The sequence below is a fragment of the Rattus norvegicus genome, chromosome 2, assembly GCF_036323735.1.
Source record: "Rattus norvegicus strain BN/NHsdMcwi chromosome 2, GRCr8, whole genome shotgun sequence".
Taxonomy (NCBI): domain Eukaryota; kingdom Metazoa; phylum Chordata; class Mammalia; order Rodentia; family Muridae; genus Rattus; species Rattus norvegicus.
The window spans coordinates 185068117-185081293 of NC_086020.1; the positions used below are offsets into that span (position 1 = coordinate 185068117).

At 42.7% G+C, this 13177-nt stretch overlaps 1 protein-coding gene across 1 annotated transcript in view; it reads left to right on the top strand.

Moving 5' to 3' along the window:
* Positions 1–1375: 1375 nt before the first annotated feature.
* The window catches only part of Pogz (pogo transposable element derived with ZNF domain), a 60250-nt gene continuing 48448 nt past the window's right edge, over positions 1376–13177 (top strand). Inside the window, exon 1 of the mRNA XM_063281872.1 lies at positions 1376–1903. The gene's annotated coding sequence lies outside the window, so the exon portion shown is untranslated. The remainder of the gene's footprint in view (positions 1904–13177) is intronic.

Below are 13177 nucleotides of genomic sequence, written 5' to 3' on the forward strand. Positions count from 1 at the left end.
CAATAATAAAAAAACCTTGGAACTCTTCAGAAGCTGTGATTTCACTGTTGGCAAATGGCACGGCCTGCATTTGGAGCAGAAGGAAGTTAGCCCAGCACCCATGGACTTGGATGTCAAGGCCAGTTTGATCGGAACACCTGTGTGCCTTTGAACATGTCAGCGCTTCTCTTGAATCACTCCTCCCCTGCAGCTCACAGGCGCTGCGCTCAGCTGTCACGTCCTATCAGTAAGAAAGTAAAATCTCATGAGTCAGTAGGGGTCTGGCACATTCTACCTCTCAGAACCTTTTTTAATTAATTCACTAAAGTCTTAATCTAAGTGAGCAGCTCAGTAAATCTCCTCCACAAGTTTCCACGGTTTAGCTGACAGATGAAAATAAACAGCCCTCCAAGTTGGTCTTTCCCACACACCCTGGAAACTCTATACAACTCAAGGTTGAGACTCAAAGAAATCCAGACTTAATTCCTCCAGCAAATCACGTGACTTGCAAGCCTCCCGGCAAATACTTTCCATTACAAGATGCAATGGAAGCTGAGGCTCTAATCGCTTTTGACATCAATAGCTTGGATAACTTGTAGACATTCTTTTCCCCTTGATCTTTCTCAAGTGAGCTTAACCTTTCTGTATTTAGAGAAACTTCACAGGTTCTATACTGACAAGAGGGGAGGTCCTACTTGCAGATTAGACACACTCCTTCCTCCTAAAACATTTAAGTGAGCCACATTACGAGGTCACGAAGGCCATCTGAAAAAAGGAGTGCGGGGTAGGGACCCATCAGTGAAACGGCTACTGTGCTAGTGGGTCCCCATCCTCAACTTCCCTCTATGTGTAGAGTGTCCAGGATGGAACCGTCACTCATCCAAACCAGTATTTATTATTTTACATACCCAAAGCATTTGGGAAGACATCAATATAAATAATACCAGCAAATGTCATTAAATTGATAATGTACTATTTCCCTAGACTCTTAAAAAATACACTGCAATGAGAAGAACTCCATTTCACTAAGGAATAAAACTAGAAGTTTATAGTTTACAAAGGTCAGACCTGGGGTTGGGGATTTAGCTCAGTGGTCGAGCACTTGCCTAGCAAGTGCAAGGCCCTGGGTTCGGTCCCCAGCTCCAAAACAAAACAAAAACAAAAACAAAAAAAAAAAAAAGAAAAGAAAAGGTCAGACCTATACCGTGGCACAGACTATAAGTATATGAAATCCTAATGCTGTTTGTAATGCAGTGAGCAAGTATGTCAGACTGTTTAATCTGGAGTACCTAACAGCATCCTGAATTAAGCACACAAATGTCTGTGGACATTGTCAACCAGCAGAACCAGGCTATCTTCTGCTACACTAAGTCAGCGGGAACCATGCTACTTTTTTTTTTTTTTTTTGCAAGAAAGTAAATTATTCTAAATCTGAATGTAGATTACTTATCAGTAAAAATGTTTAAATTGATTTGGGCTACACTAGGCCGAACCAGTTGTAGAACCATACAGTTTGAAACAAGGGCATGTATGAGAAAGAACAGAACTAGAACCCACATCCATCACCGGGTGGTGTTCTGGGGAGTGCAATTCCATTTGAGAAAATTGCCACCACATCTTCTGGTGTCATGGGCGGGCAGACCACAGGGCAGGCCAGCTTGGAGTGAGGGCCTGTCACGACCTAATTTGCATGCAAATTAGTTTGTGGGCGAAAGAGAAAAATCTATATTCTACATATTGTTTTTCTCCAAGTCACCTCATTTTCTGCACTCCTACTGTTGTTCCGTCCACAGTCTAAGGACCGGAGAGCATGAAGTGGAAATGATCAGTAAGAAAAGACTGTCCTGGAAAAGCCCAGCGTCCCGGCAAAGCCCAGGCTGCAGATTCCCGCCGCCCTCACTGCCCCGCGTCAGGGGCCTCGCAGGTACGGGGTCCACGGAGATCACTGGGCGGACCCCAGGGCTACCGCCCCGCCCCACCGGCCTCGGGCAGCGCCCGCACGGCAGGCTCGTCAGACGCCCTCTTTTTCCCTGAAAACTTTCTAGACGGTAGGGACTATTTTCTTCCAATGTAACCTTCCACCAAACTGGAGGGAAAAGTTACCCGAGGCTGGAGCAGGTCTGGGGTCTGAGGGGGAGAGGGGGGAAGGGAGGGAGACCCGCGAGAGCCCGGATTTGGAAAACACTGCTCTCTCTATTCTGTGAAGAGCCAGAGTTGGGATTGTTGGGTTAATTATTAAATGTTCACGTTGATGCTAAACAGTTAAGATATGTTAAAGACTATTGATGGAGGGTAGATTCCGCTAGACAAATGGTTGTTTTAAGACTTGCAGGTCTTATATTGTTATTAAGCCCTGCTTTCAAGTCCGTAGTTTTAACCGATAGGAAAACCAGGTCTCCAAAGAATGGAATCTTGAATCTTTAAGACAAATGTCACATCTAACGCTGCCCTTTCAGCATTGCTAAATTGTCTCCATATTGTGGGTGGGTACACCTGCAGAGATATTTAATGATTAAGAAACTCCATTAGACCTGCGTTTGTCAAAATGGGTAACAAAATCAGCTTGATAAGGAGTGTTAGAAAAAGAGGGAGGAGGGAGGAGGGAGGAGGGGGTAAAAGAAAGATTACATATTTAGGATCAGTGCTTTTTCATGAAACCTGAATCGAGAAATGAAAATATGGAGTGAATGCTGTGTGTATGGAATCAAGATGGAGAATACAATAATATTTTTTGCTATGCTGACCTTGAACCAAGGTCCTTACACATTCCAGGCAAGTGTCCCATGCTGAACTGTATCCCCAGCCCTACAATATGTGTCTGTGAATTGCTGCTTAAAAAAAAAAAGAAGTCTGAGCCCACGGCGCTACACAGAGCACATAATATTTTTAGGATGCTTAGGTATGAAAGATTTGAAAAGGCATCTAATTTATTTCTCTGCTTAGACGGTGTTTCATTTTAAGAACAGTACAGACTTAATTATCTTCCCTATCATCTTCCCATCTCAACATTTGCTCTGAATATTTTGTGAATAATTTCTTTCTGTAAAGCTATTATTTCAGTTAGGAAGACTATAAATTGAAATAGGAAGGCATTTCTGCCAAGCTCCCACTTTTCTATAGCTCTGCTACTATCACATGACTTAGGCAATGGACACATTGTGAAAGTGGCCAAATCCTGTGCCCACACCTCCACCCATACAGTCTCGGAGAAGCCTGGGCTGCGGTATCATGGGATCAAATACCCTGTGACTATATCTCACTCATTATTATTATTATTATTATTATTATTATTATTATTACTATTATTATTTTCATTTTTCTTTTTTTGAGACAAGGTCTCAAGTAGCTCAGGCTAGTCTCAAGTTTGTTCCATAGCCAAGGATGGCCTTGAACTCCTGATTCTCATGCTTCTGAGTGTGCCGCCATGCCTGTGCATGGATGCTGGGATTGAACTCGGAGGTTTCTGCATGCTAAGTAAGTACTCTCTCTATGAACTACCATATATCTCTATCCTTATTCTTTAATGTATTTTATGTGTGTTTTTCCTGCACGTACACACACACACACACACACACACACACACACACACACGCACGCACGCCAAGTGCCCACAAAGGTTAGAAGAGGGGATTAAATCCCCCTGGAACTATAACAGACAGTTGTTATCTGTTATCTATCATGTGGGTGCTGGGAATTGAACCTCAGTCTTCTAGAAGAACTATTAGTACTTTTAACCACCAAACCATCTCTCAGGCCCCTCTACTCCTATTTTTAAATGTTAATATTTTTCCATTGCATTCCCCTTTGAGGCAGGATAGAAAGACAGGGAAAATTACAGGAATGGGGAAAATGAAAGGGGTCCCCTCTTCCTGGAGCCTAGTTGAAGTTTCTGGCCAACTGAGAATCAAGAACTCTAGCACAATGAACAACATTTGCAGTGAAAGTTGCTTACAGAGAGACAATGCTGCTGCTGCTTCTCCTCCTCCTCCTCCTCCTCCTTCTCTTTCGTCTCCTTCTTCTTCTCCCTCTCCTTTTCCTCCTCCTCCTCTTCCTCCTCCTTCTCTCCCTCCTTCTAAATATTATTTGATGTCTATGAGTACACTGAGCTGTCTTCAGACACACCAGAAGAGGGCATCAGAGTACGTTAGAGATGGTTGTGCCCTACCATGTGGTTGTTGGGAATTGAACTCAGGACCTCTGGAAGAACAGTCAGCTCTTAACCACTGAGCCACCTCTCCAACCCCCAACAATGCTTCTTTTATAGAGAGATACTTCAAATAAAATTCAATAAAATAGGGGCTGGCAAGATGGCTCAACCATTCAGAGCAGTTACTACTTTTCCAGAGGACTAGAGTTCAGTTCCCAGCACCCATGTCAGACCTCTGTAACTCCAGTTCCAGGGGAATTGTTGCTGTCTGCTGACCTCAGCAGGTGCTGCCTATATGAGGGATACACTCACATAGAATCTCATACAAACAAATACAGATAAATAGAAAATAATTTTTAAAATATTAAAAGAAACATTAAAACAGAAGCAAATTTTGCTTAAGGGCCAAACATCTGTGACCAAATGTGGGCTTTCTCCTCTCCTATTGTAAACCTACAATTTTCTAGGAATCTCCTAAGAAACTCCTTTTACAGTAAAATTAAAGTTTTGACCTCCTTGTACAACCTTTGTGACCTATGGGCTTTTAAAACAGTTTTATTTAAAAATTATTTTAAATTGTGTATAACTGTGTGGGCGTGTGCACATGAATATCGGTGACCTTAGAGGCCAGACTCATTGGGTCCTCTGGAACTGGAGTTATAGGTAGTTGTGAGGCCCCCTCTGTAGCTTCTGGGAATTGGCTCCTGGTTTTCTGAAAGAGCAGAATGCTCTTAGCTACTGAACTGGCTCTCCAGCCCTTGCATGACCTATGGTTTTGATTTATTTGACTGTGGTCCTATTGAACTCACTTCAGGACCATACTACAGACCTCATTATAAAAAAATAAAAACATAGTTTCTTAGGAAGCTTTTGAGAGGCCACTAGAATGAAAAAAAATATATATATATATACATATACATATACATATATATATATATATATCAAATCTATGTTAAAATCGCTTCTTGATAAATCCCATCTCTGGGGTGGTGACCAATGGCTTTCCATGAAAACCTAGTGACTTGAGTTGGATTCCCCATAGTGTTATCCTCTGACTTCCACGTGTGCACAGTGGTGTGAGCACACACACTCAGAATAAGAATTTTAAAACTCTCTTTTGTACTGGCATAGCCTGAAGTCCTTTTCTGTGGGGCAGGCGGTCCTGGCTTCCCCTGAGTAGAGAAGTCTCAGAAGTGAACATCTCAGTTTTCTGCACATAGCGTCACAATGCATCTCTGGCCTCTACTCCACTGTGCTGACACCTTCTGAAATCTCTCCCTCCTGTGTGCGAAATGTGGAAGTTTGAGGTGCTTGAATTTGACTCTGTCCCTACTCGGCTAGGGAAGCTCAGTGTTCTACTAAGCTGGTCTGTGGTTTGGGACTGAAGTCTCTATCTTTACAACCACAGCCACCCCACCCCACCCCACCCCTCCCTCACCCCACCCTGACTTATACACACTCACTGGGCTGACCATTTGGGTCAGAAGGCCCCTACACACGTGTGGGGTGGTAGACAGCCACCATTTCCATTTGCCAATAGTGGGTCAGTGGCCTGCCAATAATGTTAAAAGATAATGACAACAACACAGTATTCTCAGTTACTCTAATAGCTACATTTTAGTCAATACTTTTCTGTACTCATATTGCACACGGTCTAAGTCAATGTATTCGCCTAATAGCTGCTTCTCATGGAAATTGGCCTGGATGCATTGAGGTGATAAACAGTGGGTCAGGCAGGGGTTGACTTCAGAAGTCTGGGTACACAGAGAGATGTGGGTAGGAACCTGCATCTGGACCTGGTAGGTCCACTTCATCTCGCTCATTCACTGAATGCTAAGCCCAAGTTTTGCCCCCAAGTACCCTCTCCCTAAAATATGGTTCAGCATCTGCAAGAGTGTTCAGAGACCATAAAGTCTTACCTTGTTAACTGGCATTGGAACCGTACCACATGGACTCCAGAGGTCTCTGTGAATGGTCTGGGTATAATGTTCACAGTGCTGTACAGATTTGTGCCTTAGCAGGGTTAGGGGTACTCACCTACAACACCCACAGCTTAGAAGGCCAAGGTCAGCCTGGGCTACATAACAAGACCCTATCTTTTTTTTTTTTTCTTTTTTTTTGGTTCTTTTTTTCGGAGCTGGGGACTGAACCCAGGGCCTTGCGCTTCCTAGGCAAGTGCTCTACCACTGAGCTAAATCCCCAACCCCACAAGATCCTATCTTAAAAAAAAAAAAAAAAGTGCCTTGGGAGAGAGCAAAAGCAAACTGGAGAACTGACTTAACTGATTTTGCCCCCACTTGCCCAGCACTGCATTTTGCCATAGGTCAAGGCTGCTACTCAGTTGAAGTCAATCTGAACAGTAGATCTTGGACCTCGAAATATGGCAGTCAAGGGGCAGTTACTGTGTGAAGGGGAAGAGGGAAAGGGAGAATTTGAGGATAATAGAAATGTAACCTGAAAACTCTCTGTTTTGTCATTTCCTTCCTGAAGGAGTGACTATCCTTAGTTGGCTCATGACACCATCAGCCTAGAGAAATGACAAGACATAACAGAGAGAGTGTGGGGCATAGGTGACATTCACGATAGGGGTTCACACCAACACAGGACTTTGTGAGACTTTGAAATGTTTGAAAGATTGCCCACATTTTCCCCTTCATCATCATCACCATCATCGTCATCATCACCATCATCGCCGTCGTCGTCGTCGTCATGAACACAACAACAAACTCTAAACTCACCCCAGTTATGGGGAATTAAACTCTGAGGACTTAATTCAGGTAATCATCCTGCAGAGCAGAGAAGTTATGGTTTCTTTGTATGATTGCCAGGCCATAAAATCCATTGCTCACTACAGAAATAGCATGAAAGGATAGCAGGAAGAAGGGAGACCTGTGTTTCTAGCCTGGGGGTCGGGGGCAGGGTCGGGTGGTGTGGGGGATGGGATCATAAGCAGGAGAAAATAAGAGAAAAAGAGAAACAGAAGAGTGTCATGTTTAAAACATTGTGTCAGCGTGTGTGTGCCAGCCAGTTTGTGTGTTATATGTGTTTGTGTGTGTGATGTGGAGGCCAAGGTTAATACCTTGCATTTTCCATAAATCATGTGGAGACGGGATCCTCAGGACAAGCTGGCTAGGCAGATCAATGAGCTCAGGGTTCGCTTCAGTATACAAGGTGGAAACTGATGGAGAAAGACAACAGACAGCAAACTCAGGTGGTAACATGCACAACATGTACATGAAAACTCCCATACATACATCCACATACATTCACACACAGAAAGAACTTGGGAATTCAAGATCTGAACTATTTAGAAGATTTACCCCTGATGTGAAATCTGGAAAGAATTAAATAGAAAACCTGTCATCCAAAAGTAAGATCAAATTTGTCACATCCTGTTAAATACTTATGATTTAGACTATTTTAGGTACTAATAATATAAGCTACCACTATGAAATCTACTATAAGCTAGATTTCACCTTATAGATTATACATCTATTTAAAATTTTAAAATATGTATGGTTTACTGAGTATGGTGTGTGTATATGTGTGTGTGTGTGTGTGCGCGTGTGTGCACATGCGTGCATGTGTGTGTATGTATGCATGTATGTTTGTATATATATATATGTGTCTGTGTATGTGTGTGCAAGTGTGTCTTCTCTCTTTCCACCATGTTGCGCTCCCAGTATTGAATTCTGGTTGTGAGATCTGATGGCAAGTGCCCATACGTAGTGCTAGGCATCAAATCCAGGTCCTCACACGTTCGATCTAAGAAGTGGACAGAGCTACATTCGCAGACTTGAAATTCAACTTTTTGTCAGTGCATTAGTTGGTATAAGGTATAAGGAGGCTATCCTGCATTAACAAGTAATCTTGGAATCTCCCTAGCCTAGGACAATAAAGCATTTGTTGTTGTTCCAGGAAAGCCCAGTATATGCTTGGTGCAGCTGTACCACATGGGTTGACTCAGGGATCTAGGCTGCTTCCACACTGCAGGCTATGGTGGTTTGAATGAGAACAGCCCCATAAGTCCATATGCTTAAATGTTTGGTCCCTAGTTAGTAGACCTGTTTGAGAAGGATTAGGAGGTATGGCCTTGTTGGAGAAGATGTGTCAATGGGGATGGACTTTGAGGTTTCAAAAGCACATACCAGGGCCAGTCTCTCTTCCTATGCCTGAAGCCTTAGGATAGCTTTCAGCTATTGTTCCAACACCATGACTGTCTGCTTCCCACCATGTCGATCATGGACGAATCCTATAAAATTGTAAGTGAGCTCCCAGTTAAATGCTTTCTTTTATAAGAGTTGCCTTGCCGCCCCCCCCCCCCCCCCCAAGATTTAGCTCAGTGGTAGAGCACTTGCCTAGCAAGCGCAAGGCCCTGGGTTCAGTCCCCAGCTCTGGGAAAAAAAAGACAAAAAAAAAAAAAAAAAAAGTTGCCTTGGTCATGGTCTCTCGTCACAGCAATAGAATGGTGACTAAGACACACAGGTGTGTATCTTCTTACTGATGGAAGGCAAATCAAAATTTGTTTAGTGAGACAGAATCTTGCAATAGTCCAGATTGACCTAGAACTCTATATATAGTGCAGGCTAGCCTTAAACCTATGATCCTACTGCCTCAGCTTCCTGAACAATGGGTTTACATGTGTGCACCACCAGGCTGATGGTATTTGGATTAACTTTTAAATGCTCTGACCCAAATTCATTCTTGAAGTTTTACTTCAGCTGCAAGAGAGGTATTCAAATTTGTTTTCTGTTGTTGTGATAAACATCAGAACCAAAAGCAAATTGGGGAAAGGCTTATTTTAGATGACAACTCCAGATGATAGTCAAGTCATTTAGGGAAGTCGGGGCAGAAACCTGGAAGCAAGAACTGAAGCAGAGACCCAGGAGGAATGCTGCTTAATAGCTTGCTCCTTTATTCTTCTGTGTTCTTTCTTATTCAACCTAGGACCATCTGCCCAGTAGTGGCATTGCCTACAATAGGCAGAACCATCCCCTACCAATCAATAATCATGACAGTTTCCCACAAACATGGCCACAGTTCAGTCTGATCTGGGCAAGTCCCTCAGTTGAGACTCCCTCTTCTCAGGTGACTCTTGGCTCCATCAGGTCGACAATAGAAATTAATAAGACCATGTTCTTGAAAATGTAAAATGGTCTGCAGGAATACTTGGTGACTTAGAATCAAGGCATGGGTCACTGTTAGAGCCAGGCTTTTTAGAAGAGCCACCATATTTGCAGGGCGTGAAATCTGAGTGGTCTTCTTGAATGCCAAAGATAATCAATTCAACTTGGTAAAGTAGCTGGGCTGCCTGGTCATCAGTTGGGTCCTAAAGGTTCCTCAATGTCTCAGATATTAAACAGCATCCTACTTGAGTAATAGTACTAATACTGAGAAACTACTTGTTAGCAGAACTGTCTTTAGACTGTTGCTACATGTGCCATGATTAGCAAGAAAAGTATCTTATTCAAAGAACCTGGGGGAGGGTCTTCCCTCAGGGTTAACAGACCCACAAATGAGTGTCAAGTCTGAAAGTTCTACAAAATCCTGCATCTGTGCTAATGCACATTTTTTGGGGGGGGGGGATCTATCTCTTTCATTAAGGTGTTTGAGGGGTTCACAATGGAGAAAAGGGTTTTGTTGCTGTTGTTGCTTTAAAGGCTTTATTTGGGGTTGGGGATTTAGCTCAGTGGTAGAGCCCTTGCCTAGCAAGTGCAAGGCCCTGAGTTCGGTCCCCAGGTCAATAAATAAATAAATAAATAAATAAATAAATAAATAAATAAAATAAAATGTAAATTTAAAAAAAGGCTTTATTTATTTTAGGTATGTGAGTACATTGACACTGTCCTCAGACACACTAGGAGAGAGGAAGGGATCCCAGTACAGATAGTTGTAAGAGCCACAATGTAGTTGCTGGGAACTGAACTCCAGACCTCTGGAAGAACAGTCAGTGCTCTTAACCATTCAGCCATCTCTCTAGCCCAGTAGAAAAGAGGGGTTCTTTTTTTGTTTGTTTGTTTGTTTGTTTTTGTTTTTGGATAGAAATAGGGTCTCTGCATACTGGAAGAGGAGACCTGAGCCTGCCAGAGGTTGAGTAGGAAAGAAGTTTGTATTCACACCCAAGTCACAGCATAAAATTGTTTACACAAACTCAGCAATGAGAATTACTTCCTGGACAGAAGAAAGTGAAATAAAATCCTTCTATAAAATCAGTTCAAGCCAACGTGTTCTAGTGCACTTGCAACACTCAGGACACTGAGGCAGGAGGATCACCATAAGTCATCCTGTTTGTTTTTCTTTTTTAATATTTAAAAATATTAGCTGGAAGATGTTTTCAGATTGTATTACCTTTGTGTTTCAGGGAACATAAAAAGCATTCCAAATGGAATTCTTTGTAGTTGTGGGCAATGGCTTCCTTTCCTTTTCTACTTTTACTGTACATCCTCAGTAAGGAGAGATTGGTGGAGCATTCCGGTACAATGCCTGTAACCCAGCACTCCAGAGGCTGAGGCAGAAGGATCACTCCAACTTCTAGACCAGCTTTGTCTTCATAGCTCCTTTGGATGGCCAGGACTGCATAGTGTGATCTTAACTCAGAGATGGGTGGGGGGGAGGTAGAGGGAGGGGGAGAGGAGGAAGAGGGAAAGGGAGAGGGAGAGACAGAGACAGAGAGAGACAGGGGGAGAGAGAGAGAGACAGAGACAGAGACAGACAGAGACAGAGATAGAAACCAAGACAGAGACAGAGACAGACAAGAAACAGAAACATCCAAAAGAGAATTGACCTCTGTGTACCCTACAAACCTCTGAACCTTGAATCTGAAGGATTTCATCTCATCTACAATGATTAATCTTCAAATTCTTCAAAAGAATAAGTTGGTAAATTATTCACTTTTCTTGGTTGCTTTCTGGAACTAATTCACTACTATAATAAAATGCAAATATTGCTAAATTTAAAAAGAATGTAACCTAGAAAAAAAAAAGAGGAAAGTTATCATTAAATTTTGCTCAGCAGCCCGTTATAAATATGAGCAAGTCAGGTATCAAGTATCTATAAAATAATCCAATTTATATTTCCATGAAGCTTTATAACATGAATTGAATTACTAGATAATCACACCTGGGCAACTCCATAGCAACAGTATAGCTTTGCTTGTGGTATCTCATAAATAATAATATTCAGATGAAGCTACAAAAAGTCATTATCGCCTACAAAATCAGGCAGTAATTCACACTGAAATCTTGATGTTCTGATGAAGTTGCGAATTTTTTGCCAAATACATTTTGAGGCTAGAAACCTTTAATTGCTTCTTGCTAAAATCTAATGAGGAATTTCCCTTTCTCTTCAAACCCAGTCTGCAAATTTCTCTGGCTTTTTCCTCTCCTCCTGCGCCCCTTGAATGTAGGGTGGTAGCAAATAATATTTGCAAAGGAAAGCCAGTCGCAGCTTCTAAGCTCCTTATTCTGTGGCAGTGCTCAAACCATCTCCACTTGCCCTTTGTTTTTGATGGTCTCCCTGTGGAGGTCGACATCCCTCCGTCCTCCTTTCAGCTTGTGTGTGCTGACTCGGTGCAGTAGGCTGTCACGCTTTTCCATTTGGGAACTGCTCAAATGGTAATTTTTTTCCTACTACATTTTCTAAAACAAAGTCTTTTTACTTTGCAGCTTCTACTGCCCTGAGAATATTAGGGAGCCACAGGTGCCATTTGTTTGTTTGTTTGTTTGTTTGTTTGTTTGTTTGAATAGAGCTGTCGTTGTCCCTCAAAGCTGTCTTCTGCCTAAACTGACTTCCGATCTCAACCTCCTCACTCCCAACCACATCGCCCACAGCAACCGGTCCACCTCTTGCTGAACCTCAGAGAAAAGTGATTGGGTCTGTGTATCAGCAGAAAGACAGCACAGAGGCCACCTCTATCTTTGAAGACTTGGGAGCATTTGACACTTTCCAAGCAACAAGTGGCCTCAATTTTCAACCTGGAGCAGAAACCAGAAGTTGAGAAAGCAAATAAGTGTTTGCATAAGTGGGCAAGAAGCTCCCTCTTGCTGTCTAATGGGAGGAAGCTCCACGGGGACAGCCATTAACCTTTAACCCCCTTTCTTAGAAACTCCCATGGAAAGGAGTCAGTGTTGCCTGCTTTTTCAGACTCAGGACAGGGCTCAGGTGCATATTTTACATATCAAAAGGACCTGGCAGGAAGAGGAAGGCTTGGGAGCACCGGTGCCAAGATGCAGGGAGTGCCTTTAAAACATCACCTGATGAAAACCAACCTTAGGAAAGAAAGGGACTGTGCTACCAGAATTCTGGGTGGTAGAACGTTATGAAAAGGCCATTGAGTATGATTGCAGAGAGCATGTGGAATTTGTGTTGGTGAGGAAAACATGCTTTTCAATCATCTGACAAAGATGGTGTTCCTAGCTGGGCCATTTGCACAGCACTGCTGTCCAGGCCAATGGGCTCGTCCAGGTTGGGAAGTGGACTCCAGTTCTGCTGTTGTATGTGGCAGATGCCCCTGATGCTGTCAAAGCAGGTAGGCTTCAGGTCATGCTCAAAATCCAGTTACACAGTTGCCCTAACTAGACTTGCCCCCTGAGCAGTGGTTGCACACCCGTAAGGAATGCTCTGCAGGACTTACTCAAAGATAAGAATGGGAGCTTTTTGGCCAAGGAGTGTCCCCTTTCACAGTTCTGGCAGTGATTTGTGAATGAGTATGGATCATTTGGACAAGGGAACTCAGAGGAAAGAACATTCAGAAACGGCTAACAATGTGAATGATCCGAGGGGTCCACCAGCCAAGATTGCCCACTTGGAAGCTATGGTATGTAAAATATGCACCTCAATCCCTTGTTCTGGGTCTGTAACCCAACATTTCTAACGTTAAAGTAGTCCCCTCCCCCAAGGGTATTACTACTATAGTCTGATTTCTTCAATAAGTCAAACTGCATTGTTACCCAGCCCCCTTTCCATATGCTTCAGGGGCACATGTGACTTGATTTAGATTTCTTAAAGATTTGTTTGTTTATTTATTTATTTATTTATTTATTTATTATATAT